Here is a 15,881-nt window from a genome sequence, read left to right on the forward strand (position 1 = left end):
TTTCTGCCAATTCTGTAAACTACTGGATGGATAACCTTCCAATATGTTCCTTTTCTCTTTAAGTTAACCAGATTTGGGCTATGTTGTTTGTAACAAGGAGTCCTACCTGATACTGTGAAAGATATAGCCAAGGAGGAAAGTAACCAAATACAGGCAAAAAAAAATTTTTTTTAATCCACCTACACAAATATATTTATCACAGCATTATTTAAACCTGGGAAGATGGGAAAGAGAGCTCATACCTGGCAGTAGTGAAACAGTTAAATAAACTCTGATCCATTCACTTGGAAAAGTAAGTAGTCTTCAGAATAGTGAGTATGAAGATGACACACTGACAAGGGAAGTGCTTATGAGACAGACTGACAAGTGAAAACTGCATAAGAAATTGTATGTGCAAGATACTTGACCCTCTTCCCCAAGAATATAAGCTTCCCCAGGGGCTAGGATTTTTATCAGTCCTGTTCAGGGACTTATCTCCAGGTGCCTGTAATAGTAGACACTCAACTAATACTTATGGAATGAATGAATGAATGAACGGTTAAACAAACTATTTGCACAGGGGAGGGGTGGGGAAAAATATCTTTATGTGATATTAGTGACTATTGTAGGTTAGTCAGATTTTTTTAAAAGCTGTTTTCTTTTCCCTAATTTCAGCATTTCTTTCATGTGGTTTTATTATTTTCCTGGGAAGAAATTTTTTCTTCTTAGTCCAGACCAGTGGGAGGTGACCCAACTTCCTCTAATATTTAAGTCCCCTCTTGAGAGGCTTAAGTTGCCACCAAGCAGGGTGATAAGGGCAAAGGCACATCTGCTTCCCTTGCCAAATGGAACTGCTGGGCTGAAGCAATCTATCCATCCACCAGGAGCTGACCCTGGAGCCGGAGAATGAACACCACCTTCCTGCAGCAGCAGCGAGCGCTCTGCACCTCACGGCCCAAGCCCAGCCCTGGAGCAAGCATCTGCTGGGGCAGGTGCCCAGGTCCAGTCCAGGGCCACTGCCCTCCTCCATTCCCCTCTGGCTGCAATCGCTCTGCTTTCTCACCGGGCTTTGTCCCCGCACACCTCAGCATCTAAACAAGGGCAGATTCAACAGCCAGAGGGAGTTCAAAGGGGTCAACCACCCCATTCGATTGGCGTTCAGCTGAGGCCGCCTCCAGCTTAGCAAGTGGGCTCCCATCCCACCTTGGACTGACTAAGCAGGGAGGTGGAGGAGTCAGCACTCTGTGGAGGTTGGGAGGTCGGCTTCAGGCAGCCCTGAACTCACAGCAAGAAGGAAAGAGGATATTGATCAGTCAGGTGGGCTGTGAGGAAAGAGCGCTGCACGGAGCTGGCTGTGGACACCTGCTGAGACCACCATCTTAGGACCACCACTGGCTTGCATTCACTGTGACAGTTGTATTCCCTCTTTCCCTCTCTCTGTGTCTTTCTGTCTCTGTCACACATGCACACACATTTTTTTTTTCATAATAAAATAAATAAAGTCATGCAAAGAAAAATGCTGGACATAAAGAATAGGAAGCCACACATGAAAGTACACACCCTGCAGAGGCGCACATTCATCTCCTTCATGCCTTCTGGCGAAATCCTTTCCCCTCTTATATCAAGACGTTACATCCTGGTCTAATCCAACCATCATGAGCCCCAGGCTCCATGGCATACTCTGAAGGAATTTTCTCCCTTGTGAAAGTGGCTGCAGTGTTTCACAAGTTGTCCACAGGGCAGTACCAGCTGGGTGGCAGCCCTACTCAAAGCTCTGAATCCCATTCTGCAGGGTCTCTCTCCTGAGGCACCAGAAGCAGCTGGACAGTGCCCTCTCCTCAGAGTTCTGGGTCCCAGCTCTCTGTGATCCCTCCCCCAAGCTGCTGAGGTACCAAGCCAGTGAGGCAGCACTCTTCCACCGGAGGTATGTGTTCCAGCTCCAGTACAGGACCCCTCCTCCAAGCTTCTAGTGCTAATAAGCCCAGCCTCTTGTCTCTGTTTTCCCAGCCCTTGGGGTGGTAGCTGCTTCCTGCAGTTATCTCTGAGATACCTCAGGTTTCCTTTTTGCCCTTTCAGCCTGCTAATACCAGCTTAATTGCCTTTATTAAATTCTCTCTGTTAAAACAACTATGGTGATCAACTTCTTACCTAAATAATGTTTATATAATCAAAAGACCTTCTGGAGTGTATTAACAGTTTTGGTTTCTTTGGTTAGTTTTACTGTATTTAATTTAAATTAAAGTTCATTGACTTTTTTCCAATTATGCCTTAATTTTATAATCATTTTTTAAAAACCTATGGTGGTTTCTGTTTTTCTGGTTGGACTCCAATACAGGAAGAAAGCTATTAGGAAAATACGTGTCAGGTTGAGCCTGCTAGTGAAGACAGTTTTCTGGGTAGTTTGATGGAGGATCTATCTTCTCCTTACCTAGGAGAAGCTGAAGAGAAGAACTTTCCATCCATCATGTTCATATGATAATCCCTAAGGAACTGTGTTCAAGACCTAATTGGAAGTTACCACCAACTTTCCAAGTTATCTACCAGTTCTTATATTCTGAGGGGTTTATGTACAGAGGAACAGTGGACGAACATATGTCTTTTAAAAAGCCAGGGATTCCAGATCTCCTGAAGAAAGAGGGTTTTGGCAAGGGAAAGAAGACCCAACTGGAGAAGAGAATAATGCAAAATGAATACACAGGAGTGAAGCAATCTAACTGTTCATAAAGGTCAAAGGGAGGCCCACCACACTCTAAGTTGGGAGGGGGAGGACTATTAAAACCACAGGTGGTTGCAATAACCACACATTCATTCGGTGCTGAATTTCCAATCTTTATCTCCTTACATTGGGAGCCATCAGTCTCGGGTGAAAAAGGACACTTGCAGCTAATTGCACCTGCAATTACCTACTTCCGGGTGCAATTAGCCACTTGAACCTAATCCTGAGTGTGCAAGTGTTTAATTTCGTATGTGAGGGGTTGATTCCAGATACAGTTAGTTGTGCCCTCAATCTTTGCACCTGCAACTAATTGTGACTAATAAAACGAGTCTTCATGCAAGTCAGGTTGAAGGCCCATATGGTGGACCCTGTTTGGGGAACCAAGAATTGGATAAGTTGCACTGATAAGACACAAGTTTACTAAAGGGAGCAAAGGGGCAAATTATTAGACCTTGTCATTCTTTGGATCTACGGTCACATTATCCATGTCTCCCTTCTACAGCATGTTCCTCCTGGACCACAGAATATGAAGTCAGCCAGTAAGAAGCCTGGCTTTGCAAAGATAACAGAGCAACTCATGCTGACACTGAGGAAATGTCCATAAGGCGTAGGTTATAATTGCATTCCAGCCAATTCTCCATTATTTGGGTCAACTCTGATGAGGTTGTTCAAAACACTTAGGTAAGAGACATTAACTGAAGCCCTACTATGTGCTAAGTCATACGGCGAATCCAGAGATTAATAGGCATGGCTCCTGCCTTCGACTTCATGTCAGTTCCACAAATATTTATTGAGTACCTACTATCTGCTTAGCATGTCAAAGTGCTCATGAGCTTACTGGGAAAATGCATTCATTCTGTCTTTCAACAAGTATCAATTTATCTAGCCCTCTTGGAACCCACATTCAAGTGGGGAAAACAGAGGTTAAATAACTATTTACACAATTAATGTCTTCGTTACAGGGGCTGTGAGAATATACAATTAGGGCCTGCCCTGGGCTGAGAGCTCAAATTAAGCTTCTCCAAAGATTAGATGCTTGAGCTGAGATTTAAAAGATGGCTAGGAGTTACATAGGCAAGGGGCTATGGAGACAGGGCTCCAGGCGAAGGGAATGAAACTGCAAAGGCTCTGAGGCAGGAAGGAACATGACAATATTAAGAAATGGAAAGATGGGCAGAGTGGCTAGAGAAGAGTAAGGATATGAGGCTGTGAGGTTTATGTGGTAAGTGAGAGGAGGTTCTTGAAAGTACCCAAAACTGTGCCAGTGAAAGAAATGATAATGGTTCTTACCAGAAAGGAGGACATCATGTGACCTCTCAATATTAGCCTAGAGGGAATCTTGCTGTGAGATATACGTTTTGTCCCTCTTCCTCTAATCTCACCAATACCTGGACCATGGAAGAGCCAGAAGAGAAATGAGGTAGAGGAAGGATAATATAGCAAATCAACCCCTGCTTCCCAACTGCACATCCCTGAGCTTAAGCTTATGTAGCTAACTTGGATTTGGAGATGAGCCTGAAGTATTACATTACACTGGACTGGACTTTTAATACTTGAAAATAAAACTCATTTTCAAAATTGAGGCTGTTCTACTCTTGCACTGCTGGTGGGAATGTGAATTGGTTCAGCCACTATGGAGAACAGTATGGAGGTTCCTTCAAAAACTACAAATAGGGCTTCCCTGGTGGCGCAGTGGCTGGGAGTCCGCCTGCCGATGCAGCGGACACGGGTTCGTGCCCCGGTCCGGGAGGATCCCACATGCCGCGGAGCGGCTGGGCCCGTGAGCCATGGACGCTGAGCCTGCGCGTCCGGAGCCTGTGCTCCGCAGCGGGAGAGGCCACAACAGTGAGAGGCCCGCGTACAGCAAAAAAAAAAAAAAAAAAAAAAAACAACAAATAGAACTACCATATGACCCAGCAATCCCACTACTGGGCATATACCCTGAGAAAACCATAATTCAAAAAGAGTCATGTACCACAATGTTCACTGCAGCTCTATTTACAATAGCCAGGACATGGAAGCAACCTAAGTGTCCATTATCGGATGAACGGATAAAGAAGATGTGGCACATATATACAATGGAATATTACTCAGCCATAAACAGAAACGAAATTGAGTTATTTGTAGTGAGGTGGACGGACCTAGAGTCTGTCATACAGAATGAAGTCAGAAAGAGAAAGACAAATACCATATGCTAACAAATATATATGGAATCTAAGAAAAAATGTCATGAAGAACGTAGGGGTAAGATGGGAATAAAGACACAGACCTACTAGAGAATGGACTTGAGGATATTGGGAGGGGGAAGGGTAAGCTGTGACAAAGTGAGAGAGAGGCATGGACATATATACACTACCAAACGTAAAATAGATAGCTAGTGAGAAGCAGCCACACAGCACAGGGAGATCAGCTCGGTGCTTTGTGACCACCTAGAGGGGTGGGATAGGGAGGGTGGGGGGGAAGGAGATGCAGGAGGGAAGAGATATGGAAACATATGTATATGTATAACTGATTCACTTTGTTATAAAGCAGAAACTAACACACCATTGTAAAGTAATTATACTCTAATAAAGATGTAAAAAAAAAAAAAATTGAGGTTGTTCTAATTGTTGGAAGTGATCCAGGAAGCTATGGGGTCTGCATGAGATGTCTCTAAAGGATGGGTTAAATAGGGACCCACCTGAGAAGATGTGAAGGTTGAATGGAAGAGACATCCAGCCCCTTTGTAACTGCACTCCATTGAGATCTGAGAAGGCAGGGAAGGTTCCATAAAGATAAGAAGGACTGGTAGGCTTTAGTAGAGAGGAGGGTCCAGGCATTTCAGGAGAATGATGAGAACACAGGGGATGGAGTCTGTTCTCTGTTGGATGGGAAGTCTTAAGAAGTTGGTCCTGGCTAGAATGAATGGTCTGAGGTATGAGCAGTAGAGTTGGATTAACATGGGGTAAAGTCATATGGAAGGAAGAGTTGAAGGTGGGCCAATAGGAGTAAGGGGTCTCTAGCATCAAACCTGGCTTCTCCTCCACACTCTTAACGAGCAGTAAAATGACTTAGTCTAGACCAGGGGCGTTCATATAAGCGACCTCCCTTCCAGGGTTGAAATGAATTTTTCCCCCTTTCTTCTCTGTGTATTGCCCAGTGGGATGGTAAGAAGTTACACTGTGAGGATATTCCCTCCCCATTCCCACCCACTGGCCAGCACTCCTGGCCAAGAAGGAACATATGCCATGCAGGTCTTCGAGGACACAGGGAGAAGGGGAGAGTCCCCTCTTTTCCCCCTTTCTCTCTAGGGCCGATACTGGCTTGATGTTCCCCAGTTCAGCTACTCCTCCCTCAGCACACAGGAAGACTGTTTCCAGCCTCCTTTCCAGTTAGAATAGAATCATGGACCTGGATTCTAGGCAGGTGGCCAGTGCAGACCTGGCCCCTAAAACATTCAATTCAGCCTTTCACTCATTCTCCCCTCCCAACTCATGAGACTGAAAAGAAACGACTTCAAGATGGTGGAGACATGTGATGGCAAGAAATCTGCTTTCCTGCTCAGATAGGAGCCATCAGACCCTCATCAGACATGACACAGGCAGGTTATGCTTGGTTAAGCCACTGAGATGTGGGATTTTTCATCAGTGTAGCAGAGCCTGGTCTACCTTGACACGACTGTCCATGCCCAACCCCAGGGTCCCCTACCCTCATTTCCCTCCCTTCTGAACACTTCCCACAACCCCCCTGGCCTCATGCATTTTCGTGCGGCAAAGTAGTGACAGCTCTAAAGGCGGGGGAAGAAGATCCACGAAGAAAACACTCAGGCAGGGCTTCCCTGGTGGCGCAGTGGTTGAGAGTCTGCCTGCTGATGCAGGGGACACTGGTTCGTGCTCCGGTCCGGGAAGATCCCACATGCCGCGGAGCGGCTGGGCCCGTGAGCCATGGCTGCTGAGCCTGCGCATCCGGAGCCTGTGCTCCGCAACGGGAGAGGCCACAGCAGTGAGAGGCCCGCATACCGGAAAAAACAAACAAACAAACAAACAAACAAAACACTCAGGCCTTTCTCTTCCTGGAGCACGGTATTGCACTGCCACGCCACAGCCTTGGCCCCTCTTCCTGGAATGCTCCTACAGATGTTCACTCAGGTGGCTTCTCCTCAGCTGAAATGACCCTTTCTCAGAAAGCCTAGGGGCACCTGCCCAACTTACCATCACAGTACTCTGCTTTACTGCCTCAGGGCACTTATCAATCCATGAAATTATCTTATTTGTGTATTGTCTTTCTCCTAGGATGTCATCTCCATGAGAACAAGGTCTAGGTTTTGTATGGTGTTTCTTTAGTGCCAAAAACTAGATGTAGAGAGAATGAATGAATGGGAGGAGATAAAGATTCTCATTCCAGGTTATCTAGTCTCACCTCCTTTACAAATGAGGAAATTGAGCCTTTTTCCCTAAAAAGAGGAAACAGAGAAGCAGCTAATGCAACTCTACAATGCTAGCTGTTTCTGGAGGGCTGAACTTGGATGTGATTTATTCAAATGAAAACTCTGGGGGAATTGTTTTAGAGGGATCCATAAAACAAATGTCATTTTCACCTGGAGAATTCACCCAACCTTCTAACCAATTTCAAATATAGTTATTTAATGCAGATCTGACAAATGTGAAATCTCTTACACATAGCCATTTATCATCTAATGTGTGCCTGCCCTGCACCACAGTTTAAGTTATAGCTTTTTAATGGGGTAAAACATTTCTATAAAATCATCAAAATACCTTAAACCAAAACTGCCTATAAGAAATTGATGAGTTTCAAGCATCGATTCAACCCCTGAAAATGTCAACCTCGCCATTGGCACCATGGGCACTTCTATTAAAAGCAGCTAAAGAGGTAAAATGAGTATCTAATGAACCATTTTGTATGTCTATGTGGTTTCTTGAATTGGAAATAAATCAATGAGCCTTACAAAATGCATATTTTAGTGGTATATTCATAAACAATAATCTTGTTTTTCTATCATGACTCGAGTGTCATTGTTTTTTATAACACAACTGAAGTTTTAATAATTTAATTTATGTATACATAACCCAGAGCTTAAAGGGAGAGGGCAACCTAGTGCGTGTTAGATTTTTAAAACATCCTTGTATATGGAAACTATGTGGATCATAAAGGTAAAACCAAAGCACTCAGGATCTAGTAGAAGACATGGGACATGTGAATAATAACTAGAAAACAGTGCAGAAACTTCCATGAATACAATACCAGGAGGTAGCCTAGACTGAGTGCCGTGGGCTGAGTAAAGGAAAACAGATGGCGTGAATCCTGCTTTGCAGGCACTGTAGCTGAGCCCATGCCAGCCCTCCTGGCCAGCTCAGCCAGAGACAGCAGTCTCATGGGGCTGAAATAAGCTCCCCCAGCAAGAGTGTGGTGTGTTCCCCTGAAGACCTCCCCAACAGCCCTGCCAAAGGGTTCAGCTGGTCTGTCCCACCAGCTTCCTCAGCTGGAAACAGGTGAGTTGCTTTCCCTCCCTTTGGCATGGGCTCAAACCCTATGATCCAAAGCTGCCTCTCTATCTCAGCAACGCCCCTTCCAGAGGCCAAATATAACCATCCCTTTCCCGGCTCACAAAACTTCCAGTCAGACGGCTGTGCACAGTGACAGCCGGCCAAAGAGCATCTCCCCAGCCCAGCCCACAGCCAAAAATAACAGGCACTTGGTGAGTATGGGCTGGAAATTTTTTTCCCCTTTGTTGGGACTTTGTTTGGAGGTATTTTTATTTTGTCTTTGTTGTGGAAGTAAACGTAGTAACTGAAGAAGTTGCTACATCAACATCCCACACTAGACTCATGGGTTTAAATCCAGTTGTGGTGGGTCACGGCCAGAAAGATATCCATCTCTTAAATCTCCCCAGTCACCTATATAAAAGGAGAGTCTAGCAAGCACATCTCTGCCCCACTCTGTCCGGCAGTGCCTCCGGCACAACCATGATCATGCTGGGACCGACCACTAGGATGCCTTTTCTCCGCAGTCTAGCTGGAGTGACTGGAGTGACTGTAAGAGGCTCATCTATCTGCGGGGCTGGGTGGGGTCATTTCCATGTTTATACCCGTGGTGCACCTGGGCAGCAGTTGGGCCTTGGGCCCCAGAGCTGTCAGTTCAGTGCCCTCTGCAAATACTAAAATGACTTCACTTATTATTTCTTCAAAAGTACACAGTGTTCACCGACCGCAAAGCCCACTCTTAATCTGCTTCCTGACACACAAGGCTCAAGTCAACCAGGCCAACGGCCACATCTTGTTAAATCTTACCTAGCAGGCGACACTAAATGGAACAGCGCTAAAGAGATCCAGGCTGGGAAAGACGATTGTCTACTCCATGCCCTACTTCCAAATGCAATGTATAATGAGCAATTGTGCAAAACTATAACCTTCAATTGTTGGAACGTCTCTGTACTTTTGTTTTTCAAAGGCAGAATGTTTTCTGGCATGTTGCTACCTGAAGAAGAAAAATACTCCCTTAATTTCTACATGTGCGTGCATATCACGCTGATACATCTCATTTCTTGTCATAGTGCCTGCTCTCCCAGGACCAACAAATAATTTATGCATGTAATGCATTTATCAGCTCTCGTGTGTGTGTGTGTGTACATCTATATATCCTATGTGCCAGTGTCAAGGACATCTTCTATATTAACAGAAAGCAGCTCTCGTGTGTGGGTGTGTACATCTATATACCCTATGTGCCAGTGTCAAGGATATCTTCTATATTAACAGAAAGCAAGCAACCTCTTGGGTGTTTCCCCACCATGAAATTAACTTTGCATCTTGTGCATCAAGTGAGTGAAAAGTGATTAACAGGCCCCTGTTCTTTACACAGAACTAAGTACTCATTTATACCGGAAAAGGGGTTGTACTAAGCATTTTATGTTGCATAGTTTCTGAAATTGCTCCCCTCCCTTATTCTTTTCTAAGGAAGGTCTCTATTATTCCAGGGCCATGTAGACAGTAGAGGGAAAATGGCTCCTAAGTTTCAACTTGCTCTATTTAGGTTGCCTTTTCCTTGCTCCCCCCTCGGAATATGTATCATGCTTGTCATCAAGAACAGCTTCTGAGCAACCCAGCAGTGCCAAGCGTGGTACCAGCTGTGTGTGTGTTGGCAGTCCTCACCTCCACTGCTGTCCACAGGCTACAATTTGGATTTAACCATGGTCATCATTCACACCCTCGTGGCTGCGGCATCTTGGGGTACCACCAGCCAGACGACAAGCAGCAAGAATGAGGACCAGGGCAGCATGTTGCTATGGGGCAATGTCAGGTGACTGCACCCGGCTAACGTTGCCTTTCTGCTCCAGCCACTTCTCTCCACCCACCTCTCTCATTTGGAAGGCATGTGTGTCTCATTCATGCCATGAGACAAGTGCCAGAATGATACAATCTTAGGGGAAGGGATCTCGAAAACATCGAGTTCGACCTGCTCATTTTAAAGATAAGGAAATGGAAGCCCTGAGGGGTTAAGTTCCTTGGCCAAGCTCATGCAGGTGGTTAGCGGCACCAGTAACGGCTGGCATCAAGTAACTGAACCCACTTTTCTCATGGTCTTTCCACCATACCCATGGCTTTTCAACATTTGTTAGCACAATCCACCGCATGGAGTAAATTTTATATCACGACCCACAATATCTACACGTATACACAACTAACACAAAAGTCTCACAGAACAATACCTATCTTTACTATATGAGATATACTTTGGTATTTTCTATTATATATTCATTTTAAAAGAGTCTGGAGATTGCTTGGCAGCATGTATACTAAAATTGGAACAATACAGGGAAGATTAACATGGCCCCTACACAAGGATAACATGCAAATTTTCCCCATATTTTTTTCACATTTACCAAATGTTCCTTTTCTTTCCAGGGATAACATTTATAGGTACACAGTCAAAATAATTTGCATTTTTTCCTAATTAGATACATCTACTGAATGTCTAGGAAGGTGGGGTTGAATTAGATACAGAGAGGGGTCCCTTCCAGCTTGAACCTGTCACATGCCTGATCAGGAGCAAGTTTATTGCCTTATCTGTCCTTAATTCTGAAAGGTAGAATGATCTAGCTGAGAGAACACTGGGTCTAGTCCTGGCTCCATTATCTTCCAAGTGTGTGACTTGGGGTGAATTTTCTCTGGGTTCTGCTATCTCAACTGCAAGATCAAGCTGTTGTTAATTGACAGAGTTCTGAGAAGTGAACAAAATAATGCAAATGAATGCAATAAAAGCTCTATTCACAAGACTTGTCCTGGAACAACAATGGTCTTAAATTCTTACATTTCAGAGAAATATGGTGTCTCAAAATATTTCTGGATTCTCATCAAAACACCTGCATAATGTATTATGAATAAATTTGGTGTAATAAAGACAAACTAAACCCTGGAACTGACTCATTTTCAAATGCCTTTGCAGGTGTTAGAGAGGAGGGGTTGACCCTAAATCTTGAAGATGTTCAGCCTCAGAAAAGCGGAAGTCATTGAGGTCAAAGATGACCCTATGCTCTTGAAAGGAAAAGGTGATCAGTCGCAAATTGGAAAACACAATCAAGAAAGGTTACTATTAATGAGTATGAAGAGGAAGAATTGAATGACGTGTTGTAAAATGTTCAGATGCAATAGCCAAGCTGAAGGCTGGTGGGACAAGTTAAAAGAAAGAGTTCTAGGTGTACTCAGTGCGGCCTCAATTGCTTTTGAAGAAGGCATCTTTCTAGGAGGTGGTTAGGCTTGGGTTCAGTGTATTCCAGCTTTGGACTCACCAAATCCAATAAAAATTTTAAAAACCAATATACAAGTTATTTTTGAAAATATTCAAAATGCCTGCCATGACCTTGCCAAGCGTGACAGTTAGAAGGATCCTTGACAGCTGAGAACATCAGACAAAGCCGTTCAGAAGCTGGCTGTGATGCTCTGCTTGGAGATACGGCTAGGGTAGAAAAAAGCATCACCGGCACTACTAGGGTACTAAGGGCTGCTTCCTGGCTGCTACCGCTGTGTGAAACAGAGCAGAAGCTGTAACAGAGATCCTGAAGAGGAGGAGGACCTTGGCGTGGGCAGAGTGGGTGGAGGTGATGTGGAGGCGGCATGTTCTCATTCCTGAAATAGTGCATTATCACTCTTAGTGAACTGTGACAGGAAGCTCAGAGCGGTGCTTCTCACCAATAACCTCAGAGAAATCACTTGAAAAAAAAGACCAAAGAAAAGGTTATGGGTTTCAGTTAGAGGTTTCAGTTGACGAAGTGCATGATGGTTTACGGCTGTCACTGTGCACGCCCACAGATAACATGTTTTGTGTTTTTGAATAAAAAGACATTTGTATGTTCTTTAAAAAAAAAAAAGCTATGCTTACAAAATTTATTCCACAACCCACCAAATAGAGCATTTGAAATCAGCACACCCGCGATGGGGAAGGGTGAGCCTTGAGCGTGGGTGATGCTCCCTCTCTCCTCACAGGCTCACCTCCAGCCTTGTCTCACCTTCTCCTCCAACACCTACTCCTATTGCACCCCTCATTCCAGAGTGTTTCCACTGCCCTCTGGAACCCCTGCTCCTCGGTGAGAAACTCCCCCTTGACTTTAGCCTGGGGGTGAGGAACATTCCTTTCTCTTCCTGTCTCCTTTGGAGCCTGCCTCTCACCCATGTACTGCCCATCCCACTCCACTCCTCCCAGACTCCCAGGGACTGGAGACAGAGGATCTGTGTCCTCCTTACCCCTCAGAGACACCATCAGTCTTCTGTCTTCACGTAAACCCCTCCTTCTCTTCTCTCCTCATGTCACCTGTCTACCCACTACTATCCCCAAACCTCCCACTGGCATCTTGGTGGCTCACCACCTTCTTTTCTATCCTACAGCTTACCATCAACTCGGACATTTTAAAATCCATGTGGACAACACATCCAGTGTGCTGCCCCCTTTCATTCCCTCCCTCCCCTGGTTACAAATTTGACTTTGGAATCACCTAGCATTGCCCCACCTAAAGTATCCTCCATCTTCCATCCCCCATTCTGTCCATTTTTCCCCATTCTCTCAGCTCCCTTGTGGTTTGGCTTCCTTCCCCTTCCAGCCTAGACTCTAGGGTCCAGTGCTTCAACCACTGTTTTGACAATACTCTAAACCAGTGGTCACAAATTTATTTCGTAATGCACAACCAACAGTGAAACAAGGAAAATAATCAGGCACATATCTCTGACATTCACTCATTCATTCATTGATAAATTACATACATTTTAGTATTAAATCAACATTTTCTTCCATTTTAAAACATACCACAAAAATATAAGGGCATAAACAGCCAGTATAGTAAAAGCTTCAGTATTCTCTGCCCATTCCTAGTGGATCATCTCACACAACCCCTGGAGGAAAGCACACCCCAGTCTGAGAACCACAGCCCTAATCCCCATGCCCTCCACTCTCTCTTCCCTCTGTCGCAGCCACCCTGAGAAACCAGCCCTGAACCCATCTAGCCACGGGCGTCCCGTTCTCTGCCAGGTGGCTGCATGACGCTGGGGCACCGGCTGGGTCCCAGGGAGCCTCTGTGGACTTACCCTTCTGCTCAAGGCAATGTCACTGAAAGCCTCAAGAGGTAAAGTCAAGCGTATTGGCAAGAAAACTTCCTTTCCCTCGGTACCACCAGCACCGAGGACAGTGCCTGGCGCCCGCCCGCGATCCCCAGTGTTTGCTGCACTGTGCACACAGGTGGCATTTCCATCACTCTGGCAACATGGTTGTAAAGGCATGAAGAGCACACAGAGAAAAGCCCAACAGGTCATGGGTTCCAGCTGGGCACAGGCTTGGTTCTGAAGCTGTATGAGGGTCACTTGCCCCCAAAGCACCGGTCTGCCCACCATGACCCAACAATAGCCCAGGCCTTCAGAAGCCAGACACATCACAGCTGAGCGAGCTCTAATTAGGCCACGTGTGACTGAAGCAGTTTGACTAAAGCCTATCTCACACCTTGACTGTTCCAGGGGGTTGCTATGGAGGCAGGAAATAGGGCCCCTCCAGACAATCTCTTTACCCACAGGCTTGGAGCAGCCTGGGCTCAGGGCACCTCCATTTCCTTCAGAGGACCCCTCACAGAAGGATTCCTAGGCTATCACACGGAAGATGTGGGCAAGAAAGGGACAAATCTTAAACGACCAGTGCCAATGGGGACTGAAGCACTGCTGTTAGAATAAGCACTTAGGAGAGGTGATGTTGAGAGCCAAGGAGATGTGCTGGTGGGCAAACTCTCCTCTTTGGCCAGGGAAGGAATCTTTTGCACTCTCTTCCCCTCCCCCCACCCCCTTCTCACCACCTGGAGATGCATCCCCAGGTAAGCAGTGTCTGTAGAAGGACACATGATAGCTATAGCACTTTCTCAGGAAGGTAAAGATGGACTCAGAAAAAATACCCTCACCTCCTGTCAGTTCTTTTATCTTCCCTTTCTCCCCTTCCCAGTCCAGCGTTTCATAACCAGTGGTCCATGGACATGACCCCTGCATCAGAGTCATTACAGGCCTATTTAAAATGCAGATTCCTGGGCTTTGAAACTGGAGTCAGGAAATCTGCATTTAAACATTGTTTTTGCCTGTTAAAGTTCGGGAACTGCTGAAAAACAGTTACTTCTCCTCTGTTCTTCCCAACTACACCTTGTTAATCCACAGCCACTCTCCACCTCACCACCATTCCCTTCTGCCCCTCCACTCCTCAGGCATTCACAGTGAAGCCAACTGGGACTCAGATGGAAGGACCTGGGCAGGAATGAGACCTCCTGTGCTCTCAACTTCCTGTGCTGACCATGAGCGCCTCCCTTACTGTGCTTTATTTTCATCTACGACATCTCCTCACATGGTTCCTAGAGGCCCCACTTAAATTAACCTGGCCTACTTGTCCCAAATGAATACTGGGCAAGCTGGGGACTTAATAAACTGAACTAAAATAAAGTCACCAGGAGGAAACCAAGTAGATCAGGGAGCTGAAATTTGGCCTAATGTTGATCAATTTTTGGCCCAAACCACCATCTACTAATAGGTCTCTGGTAATAGGCTTGCAAAGATGGAAATGTTAATCAATGCTAAACAAGAGTTACAAATAATAAAGACATGTGCCATCTACTCACCTCCAGGGGATTGGGGTGTGAACCTGAGATGACTATGACCATGAAGCGCTTGAAACCCAGAGAAAATTCTCTGAACCATTCTTTCGCTCACAGAATTTCCGTGGCACCAGTCCCCATGCAGCTCTGACAAGTGAGCTATTTTCGTATGTGAACAAGTAGAGTTATTGTTATCTGTGCTCTGAATCAAGGATAAAAAGGTAAGGTGAGAGGGAGAGAGAGGGTGTGAGAGAGAAGACATGGAGGTGAGACGCAGAAATACAGAAACGCAGGAAGGATGTCAGAAACCAAAAGAAAAGGAGCCAGGTGTTCCTCACAGAGAGGAAGGAGCCAACTAGGCAGTTTGAGACTCCAAAGCACCAGGTGACTCCTCAGCAACCACAGGAACAGTCTCTCCTTCTGGGCTCACAGGATTCTGGAGCAGCTGAGGATGATATATGCAAAGGGCTTTGTAAACGGCGAAGTGCTACCGATTCAGGGTGCTAGCTCCCTTTGTGTGACCTAGGAGCTACTGCCCCTTTCCAACAGCCCTGCGCAAAGACTTGGGACACCACAGACCAAAAGGAAGCTTAACCAGCTAACATTTTTCCATTAGGAGATGCTGGTCTTACTGTTCTGGCACCAGATTACCTAGGGACGGTAATGAGGGTGCTATTTTAGCAAGAAACTGAAAACTGAGAAGAAAATATGCCCTCAGAACATGCTGAATACCTATTGTAACACGCCACCCCACCAAGAGTCCATGTTCTACCTATGTTTTAATGTATTTCTTTCTTTTGAGACTAGCAGGGCTTGAGCCACAGCTTCCTGCATTTCTGCCTCGTCAGCATGAAAAGATTTTGCTGCCGTAGGCCCCTTCAGCTCCCTCTGGGGCTCTCCTTCTCCTGGGAGGCTGACTAAGATGAGAAGCTTACCCCCACGAGGTAATGAAGAGACAGTGTTCAGTTCTGACTCACCCCTTGGGCTTCCTGAGTCAGCTAATGAGGCAGCTTTGCCGGGTGGTGTGCTTGCCACCAAGACCTGACCACTAGAGGGAGCAAGAGAGCAACAAGGGCCCAACACTTC

At 45.7% G+C, this 15,881-nt stretch overlaps 1 pseudogene; it reads left to right on the plus strand.

The window, feature by feature from the left end:
* The first annotated feature begins 10,465 nt into the window (after positions 1 to 10,465).
* LOC116752388 lies at positions 10,466 to 10,560 on the plus strand (annotated as a pseudogene).
* Positions 10,561 to 15,881: the final 5,321 nt, after the last annotated feature.

The sequence above is a fragment of the Phocoena sinus genome, chromosome 3 (genome assembly GCF_008692025.1).
Source record: "Phocoena sinus isolate mPhoSin1 chromosome 3, mPhoSin1.pri, whole genome shotgun sequence".
In the NCBI taxonomy this organism is placed as follows: Eukaryota; Metazoa; Chordata; class Mammalia; order Artiodactyla; family Phocoenidae; genus Phocoena; species Phocoena sinus.